The sequence below is a fragment of the Haemorhous mexicanus genome, chromosome 17 (genome assembly GCF_027477595.1).
Source record: "Haemorhous mexicanus isolate bHaeMex1 chromosome 17, bHaeMex1.pri, whole genome shotgun sequence".
In the NCBI taxonomy this organism is placed as follows: domain Eukaryota; kingdom Metazoa; phylum Chordata; class Aves; order Passeriformes; family Fringillidae; genus Haemorhous; species Haemorhous mexicanus.
In genome coordinates, this window is record NC_082357.1 from 14,549,147 (window position 1) to 14,557,837 (window position 8,691).

An 8,691-nucleotide genomic window follows, 5' to 3' on the forward strand; every position below is an offset into this window, starting at 1 on the left:
TGTGAGCTCTTCTGTGGGGGTCTCTCCTGGTCAGCCCTTGCTGCCATGCCAGGCTGCACCTCAGGCATTCACCCAGCTCCTGTTTGATCTTTGCTTTAAGACACAGAACCCCCCAGCTTTGCCTGGTTTCATGCAGTTATACAATTATGATATTGATGTGGGCTCAGGAATTTGGGAACAAACTGCACCCATAAGGCTGGGCTGCTGTCCTTTGGCTATTGATGGTGTTAGAGTGGTGGAAAGGGAGGGAAGAACATGAGACATCACTCAGACATTTTTCAACCCTGCCCATCTGTGAGACACTGAAATCAGGTGTTTCAGCACTGAAATCAGCCCTGCTGCTGGGCTGTTTAATGATAAATGTCCTTGGGCTGCTAATGAGTTACTGATTCAGTCACCCTGTGAGGCTGAGGATGAAGAAGGAGGCAGAGGAATGGAGTTAAATTCCACTGCTGGATCTGTTACCCCCTCACAGCAGTTCAGCACTCTGACCTTGTTGTAGTGGTTTATTTTTCCTTAAATGTTGGTGTGAGTATATGGGTAAGAGCCTTTTGTTCCTTTCTGCTTTCTTGTTTGAATAAGTTTTCTTTCCAGGGCTGGAATATTTTCTGTGTGGAATATTTGAAAGCTTCTATTATTTTCTTGTCATTTTCACTTGTGTATTCTGTGTGCTGTGCTGTGTGGAGCCAGGCTGGGAGAGCTGAGGGCGTTCATCTGGAGAACAGAGAGGTCTGGGGACACCCTAGAGCCCCTTCCAGTGCCTAAAGGGGCTCCAGGAGAGCTGGAGAGGAACTTTGGACAAGAGCTTGGAGTGACAGGACAAGGGGAATGGCTTCCCACTACAGAGGGCAGGGTTAGATGGAATATTGGGAAGAAATTCTTGGCTGTGAGGGAGGGGAGGCCCTGGCACAGGGTGCCAGAGAAGCTGTGGCTGCCCTTGGATCCTAGAGAGTGTCCAAAGCCAGGTTGGACAGAGCTTGGAGCAACCTGGGACAGCGGAAGGGGTTTGGACCAAGATGAGATTTAAGGTCCCTCCCAATCCAAACCACTCTGGGGTTCTGTGACTTGCTCTGTTTTGTATAAATCCTCTGCCCCTTTCACCCCCTATGGAAAGGCTCCTGTAGCCTGGGAGCAAGGTGGAATTAACCACAGAATTAACCAATTAACCATCTCTCCCCCAGCCTCTGTCTGCTGGGTGTGAGCAGCTCTGCCCCTGCTCTATTACAGGGTGTTGAGCCAAGTGCCCTGATAACAGCCCTGATAACAGCAGAAACGATCAGCTCCAGCAGCCTCAGATAAAGACTCTCCAACTGCATTTACTCTGCCTTGCAGAAAAATCCTGGCCAAAGCTGTGTCCTATTAGCCAACCTGTCTGCTGGGGATGGCACTAGGACAGGAACATCCTCCCTGCTTCCCCCTCTCCAGGTGCTTCCTTTTGCTATTCATGGCTCCAGGTACCTGGGGTGCAGCCACCGTTTGGTGTAATTAAGCTCGAGTTGCAGAGCTCCCATTAATTATCGAGTCTCCTGTCTCTTGGCTTCTTGTCTGGGAGACTTGGGTCCCAGTGACTTGTCTGGGTTTTAGGGAAAGGGTGCTCTGTGCTGATCTTTCCTCCTCCCAGTCTTCCTGCAGGGTGAACAGGAGCACCAGCAGTGGCTGTTTCCTTGCTGGGAGTGACACGGCCTGGTGGCCAGTAAGTACAGACAGACCTGTGTCCCTCTTGTGACCCTGGGTACAGGGACATCAGCCCCAGTGAATCACCCCCTGCTTTCTCCACTGCTTGCCCATGCTTTCCCCCCACTCTGTCCACCTCCTCCTGCTAGAACTGATGTCCTTGGAGCTGTGTTTCCCTTCTCATTGCACAGAGGATGCTGCAGTTTGTTGGGTTTTCCCACAGGCAGCTCTGAGCTTGGAGAGGGATCCATGGAGCAAACATCCATCTCCACCATTCCTGCATGCCCCTGGTGACTCCAACAATGGCTGTCCCAAGTTTGTTTTTTTCCCCTCTTATTTCTGTGTGATCTTGACAACCTGGCTCTTGATCCCTCTCCTTGCACGGGGTTTGTGGCAAACACAGCAAGGCGTGGCTCCTCATCCTCCTGGAGACAGGAAAGTCAATCCCAAACCCAGCAGGGATATCCAGATGAGTCGAGTTGTGGGAGTATCACGTTCAGCTACCTGAATCTTGTGTGCTAAAGGATTTTCTTGCTAAATACACACACATCCCTCACCCCACATGGGGACTCTTTGGCCACACTTTACAGGGCACATCTGTGCCCTGTTGCTCCAGTTTCGACCTCATTTTTTCCACCTCCTTTTCCTGAGTTATCCCCAGGGGAAGCACCAAAGCTGGTCTGGCTGGCACAGCATCTGGGAGCACCTGCGGCTCCTCCTCTGCTCCCGCAGCCGGGGCCGCGCTCTTGGCCAGCAGCGAGGGCTCCGGGGCCCGCCGGGGAGTCGCTGTCGCCGGCTCCGGGCGGAATGTCACAAATGTGTCGTGTGATTAAGACAATGAGCTCTGTCGCAGCAGATGGGCCATTTCACAGTCTCGAAAGGTTTGGGAGGAGCCGCGCAGGGGGTAATTAGCACAGCCCTGCTAATTCAGCTTTCTCCAGCGTCCTACGGTGAGGATGGAGTCAGCTCAGCTCCCTCCAGGTGCTCAGGGAAAAGGAGATTTTGGAGCCGTGTTCCTAATCCAGCCCCTGCAGGTCCTAACAGGGACGTGGCTGAATAGGTCACCCATTCCCTGCTTCCCTCAAAGTCCTTGGGTCCTGCAGAAACAAAAACAAAACAAGCATTTGGCTTTTCTGGTGCTCAGTGGTGGGAAATGTCCAGTGAGGAGCTGAAGGGCTGAGGGAAGCAGGTTCCTGCTGGCAGGGGTCTCCACTGCAGGATGCTCCAGGAAGAAGTGGCACAAAAAGTGGGAATTTGTGGGCAGAAGCTGTCTGTGCCATCCCATGGGATCAAAGATCCAGCAGTGATGCTCCTTTCCAGGGGCCCTGATGGATGCCTGCCTGTGTCAGGATTCCCAAACCTGCCTGGTAGCAGAGGCTGTGGGTGAAATGTGCTCAGGGTTTGGGCTGCAGTGCCTGGGTTTGTCTCCAGTCTCTGGCAGTGATGCTTTCCAGCATTCCCAAAGGACCTGGGACTGAACTGGGAATGAATTAATTCCTTTGGGGCTCGTGGGTTTTCTGAGGAATGGAAGCCTTGCTGCAGCTCCAGGATATTCAAGCCTGTGCAGTGCCTGGAAATCAGGCACTTTTCCACAGGGATGTTTTCCCCTCGTTTTAACCTCATTCACAGCTCCCTGTGTGCAGCCTCTGCTCACGCTGGTAACCACGGGAAGAGTTTATCCGAGGTAAAACAGCTCAAGAGCCTGTGATACCAGGTCTAGGGCAAGCAGGAGAGAGCCTGGCACAGACAGCCCTGGGGGGCTGGAGACAGCGAGACAGAGATCAAGAGCAAAGAGCTCAGAAAAGCTGGAGAGAAAAAAAACCTGCCTCAGGGAGCAATCCTGCTCTGATGGAACAGGTGGATCTGACCTGGGCTCTGCTGGGGCTAAAAGAAATGTGCTTTTGCAGGTGGTTGGCTGCAAGAAAAGTGCTTTAGCAGAGCAGAGGCTGAGGCAGGAGGCGCTCAGTGTCTGTCCCTGTGTTCATCCAGCGTTTCTGGATGTGCTGTCACTCCCTGCACGGTGTTTCTGCAGCCCCAGGCCCTGGGCTGAGCTGTGGGGGGATCCTCTGGCTGTCCCTCTGAGGGCTGTGGGGGATGGAGCAGCCCAAACCCGGGCTCTCTGTGTGCATCCATCAGTGCCTCATGCAAAGGGAGAGGCTGGATCTGCCTGGGACAGAGCCCAGTGCCTCTGCTGGCAATCCCCAGCTCCAGGAGAGCCCTGTGTCCCCTCCTGAGCTGCTCTCTCACCCTAAGCAGGAGGCTTTGGGTTTTACAGGCAGGTTACAGGGACACAGCAGCCCTTTCCACAACCTCAGGGCTCCCAGAGTGGCAGAGGTGGCACTGGTGATGCTGGTGCTGCAGCTGAGCCCTGTATTTCCCCCACAACCCCATGCTCTGTCCTGCTGGAGGGCATCCTTGATACAACCAACTAATATTCTTTATATCCCAGTCTTATATGGTGTTGAAAAATCCTACAGCACTATTCCTGAAATCATCTTTTGGAGCACAAGTTCAAGTTTGCAAGTTTGGACACTTGGATTAATCTCTGGTTGTCCTGGTATCCAGTAAGCTGCTGAAAGTCTCTCCCCTCGTGTGTCACATCTCCCAGCAAAGACCCAGGAGGAGCTCAGGGGACGTGCTGGAGCTCGTGTGTGTCTGTGGTCCCTGGCTCTGTGATCTGTGGGGCTCTCACAGATCCCTGCTGGCATTTAAAAGGAAAGGGAGCTGGGATAGGATTTGTGCTGGGATGGTTTGTTCTTGCTGCTCTGAATTTGAAGAAAGAGATCATTGGTAGCTTGAGGTTTCAGTCCCTTTCCAGGCATTCCCCCAGTCTCCTCTTCCCTCACCAGGTGATGTCCCTGAGCCATGGGGACATGCTTGGTCCCTTTGTTTTGCAGCCTCTCCATGGCTTTGCCCAGAAGGGATGGATGTCCTTCCTCCCAGCTCCTTCTCAGCTCTGGAAGTGGCTGTGGTGTCACCTCTTGCCTGACCCCAGAGGAACCTGCAGGTGACCCCTGTGCAGTGCCTGCTCCAACAGGAGCCTCTGCAGCTCTCCGGGCCCTTCTCCACTCAGCCTTTGTTTGGAGCTCCGTGGACACTCCCAAACTGCTCCTCCTGAGCCTTCCCTCAGCCACTGCTGTCCTTCCTTTGGTCTGCTGAGCTTTCTCTGATCTCTGAGTCAGGCAGGATGCAGCAGAAGAGGAACCAGGCTAATAAGGGGATTATCTTGGCATCTGGCTGCATTCACAGTAAATCCTATAGACAATGGCTGCTTCCAGCAGTGGGCTGGGATCAGTGTCTGCAGACAGCAGGGGCGTTCCCAAACCGGCCCGATGTCCCCATCCCTGATGTCCCCATCCCCGTGGTGGCCACAATGGCGAGTGTGGGAGGGAAGTGTGAAACTCAGGGCAATTAGGCAGGGCTGTGTCCCCAGGGGTTTCTTTGGTCCTTGCTGGGGCTGCCTCAAGCCCAGGGTTATCTGGGCTTTTCCTGCCTCCTCTCCCTGCAGATGTTGTGTTTACAGATGGGTTTTTGCTCCACGTTCTCCCAAGCTGAGGCACTGCATCAGTGCTGCTTCCTCAGCTCTTCTTTCTGGCAGAGCCTCCTCTTCTGGAAATCTCCTTTTGCTGGACCCCAACCTTCCACATTTCCTGGCAGGGTGCAGCAGGGCAGCCCAGAATCCTGCTGGGGGATGGTTTCCCACCCAGCTGGGAACATGCGAGGAGTTGCACAGGCATCCCAGCCTTGGCAGAGAGCCCCTGGAGACTCCTCTGTACCCTGGGGAACTCGTTCTACCGAGGCTCTGGCTTCACCAATTGTTCATCCCAAGCTGTCTCCAAAGCCAGCTTTTATTGGGAAGGCTTTAGTGACAGTTGGGCAAGAACAAGTTTCCAGGTGAGGTCACTGGTGGAGGCAGGGATCTCTCTGGATTATGAAGCCTGACTTCAAAGGCTTCTCCTCTCCTCTTGAGGTTGAAAGGAACTTATTTTATGAATAGGTCATACCTGGTTTTAATTAGCTTGTTTTTGTATTTGGGATGTCTTATTAATGCCTCGGTCACATGTGCTTTTATTTTTTCCCACCCTTGCAGAATTACCGGGAAGGGAGGAGGAGATTCCTCTGCTTCCTCATAGCAAAGGCTTTGACTCATTTGCAGACGACTGCAAAAATGATTAAGCATTGAGAAATCCAGGAGAAGCAATGATGAAATCTCTTGTCCAGGGCTGAATCTTCCAGCTGGGCTGTGGGGAAGGCTTGCTGGAGAAGGGGGAGAAAATCAGGGGGGGGAGAAAAATTCCTGGCTGGTGCTGATGTGGCAAGTGATGGATCCCTCTGAGGGACATGAGGAGCTCTGGAAGACACCAAGGATGCTTGGCTGGCACTGTGCTAGGAAAGCTGAGACTGTTTTGGGTTCCCACTTCAGGCTGTGTTGGGAGGAGGTGGCTGAGAGCCCTTGGCTGGGGCTTTTCTGCCTTGTCACTGGAGCTGGTGCTGGGTGAGGGCTTCAGCTGTCCTTTGCAGGGCTGCTCAGTGGTATCAGGCTGTGGTTGGATTGCATTTGCAGTGGGAAAATATTTGAGGAGCCACTGGTGGAGGTCATGGCGTGGTTGTCCACGAGTTGGTTCCTCTTCAGGAGGTCATTGCAGGGCTGAATTCCTTCCTGGTGCTGACAAGGACTCTCCCAGACACACAAAGTGCAGCTGAGGACAGGCAGTGCCTCCCTGGGGAATGCCTGGCATGGCTGTGGTGAAAAGCCTGGTCCAGATGCCATGGAAGAGGCCCTGAATTAGGATCCTCAGGATCATGGTGTGAGTGCTCTTCTGGCTGGTTTGATTTGATCTAACTGAGCTTGTGTCTAACACTGTGGGCTCAGGCACTGGGGAACAGCTTTAGTGTTGTGCTGAAGCTGGGGGTGTGCTCCTCTCCTGGGTTTTGGGCTGGTGGAGCCCTCCTGGGCAGCTCACACCTCTGCTCTTCCCCTGCATGACCCTGCAGGGCCCCTCTCCATGGCCTGATGCTGATCCAGCTCCCTGTGGAATGTGCTGGAGCAGAGCAGGAGGAGGGCAGAGCTGGGCAAGGAGGGGCGACATGGGAAACAACCTGCCCAGCACCTTCCTAATCCCCAGAGACTGCTCCCACATGACAGGGCAAGACAGCCCTGCTGCTGGGGGAGGCTTGCTGGGAGGTGTGTGAGGAGATGTCAAATCAGAGCTGCTGTCTTGGCTGTGGGAACCCGTTTCAGCTCGGGGCCAGGGTGTGGATCAGCTCTCCTTGCCTCTTCCTGCCCCTTCTGGCCTCATTCCCTTCCCCAAACAAGGTTTTTGTGAAGATGCCCCAGCTGAGAGCTGGGGATGGCTGAGCTCAGCTCTGGGTGGAGATGTGCTGGTGGCACTGCCACTGTCACTGTGCCAGGTCCTGTCCTCCCATGGCGCCATGGCTTTTGCTGAAGGACGTGTCCCAGCTCTGGGTCTCTGCTTTATTTCTCATTTCCACAAGGCTGGGAGCTGCTGGGGAGGGTGCCCTGTGACACTGCCACTCCCTGGGGTTCAGGATTGTCCTGGTGTGTGCCACAGGGGTTCAGAAAGGGCTCCATGGGGACCTGAACGTGGCTTTTTGGTGTTTAAATGGTTTATGAAAAAGAGCGACACCCACTTTTTATATGGGCAGATAGTGACAGCACAGGGGGGAATGGTCTTAAATAAAACAGGAGAGATTTAGGTTGGATACAAAGGAAAAAAATCCCTCCCTGGGAGGGTGGGGGGCCCTGGCACAGGGGAGCTGTGGCTGCCCCATCCCTGGCAGTGTCCAAGGCCAGGCTGGACAGGGCTTGGAGCACCCTGGGACAGTGGAAGGTGTCCATGCCCATGGCAGGGGGTGAATGTGATGGTCCTGAAGGTCCCTTCCAACCCAAACAATTTTGGTTTGACAGCAAAGCAGAATTCCCAGTTCTGTCCCAGGAGTTTTGGTGGGGTCTCCAAAGAGGATCCCAGAGCCCTGGGATGTGCCTGGCAGGAGATGCTGGGGGAGCAAGGCACTGCTGAGGGCTGGATCTGGATCCTGGCGCCCTGCTCCAGGTTGGAGTGAGGATGGTTCATCACCAGCCCTTCCTGAACCCCCAGCACTGTTGTGTCTCCCCTTTTGCTGTCTCACAGCATCCTTGGGAGGCTGGGAGCTTTCATCAGCCTGGCTCTGCCATCGGGGCTCTTGGCCTCACTTCAAAGGCAGGTGTTTAACTACAGAGGATGATTTCTAGAGGCTCTCCTGAGATGATTTCCAACATCTCCTGGGGAAGGCAGTGCAGGCAGGCAGGTGGGAAAGGCTCTGCCCCAGAGCTGTGGAGGTGTGAGCAGCCCCAGTCCTGTGGCTGCCCCCCTGTGCCAAAGCAGAGCCCTGGATGCAGCAAGGCATATTTACAAAAGTCAGATGAAAGGACAGAGGCTTTCTGGAGAAGGGACAGTGGCATTTAAGCACCCCAAGAGCAGCACAGAGCTGCTCCAGGCACAGCAGGACTTTGCCTGTCGGGGCAGACCCGAGCAGTGGCCGCAGTGCCTGGATGCTGGGAATTGTTTGGAGCTGCCCTTGGCCGTGGGGCTCTCTGGGGATTGTCTCTGCCAGGTGCAGCTGTGCAGAGGAGCCAGAGGAGGAGGCCAGGTAGGCAAAGCCTGGAAAATCCCCTGGGGGAGCTGCAGGGCCCGGTTTGTTTTGGCTTTGCTGCCTGCAAACGCGGCAGGGTGTTTGCAGGGAGCCGAGGTGCTTGGCACAGGGGAGGATCCAGGGCAGCCAGAAGAAAGCTGCTGGTTGCACAGGTTTTCCCCAGGTCTCAGGAGGCCTCAGGACCTGGAGGTGGGTGTGCCCCAAGGGTGCTCGGTTTGCTCCAGCTCCTGTCAGGCTCAGCCAATAAAGGACTCTCAGCAGAACCCCAGGATGAATTGGGACCTTAAATCTCATCCAGTTCCACCCCCTGCCATGGCAGAGACACCTTCCACTGTCCCAGGCTGCTCCAAGCCCATCCAGCCT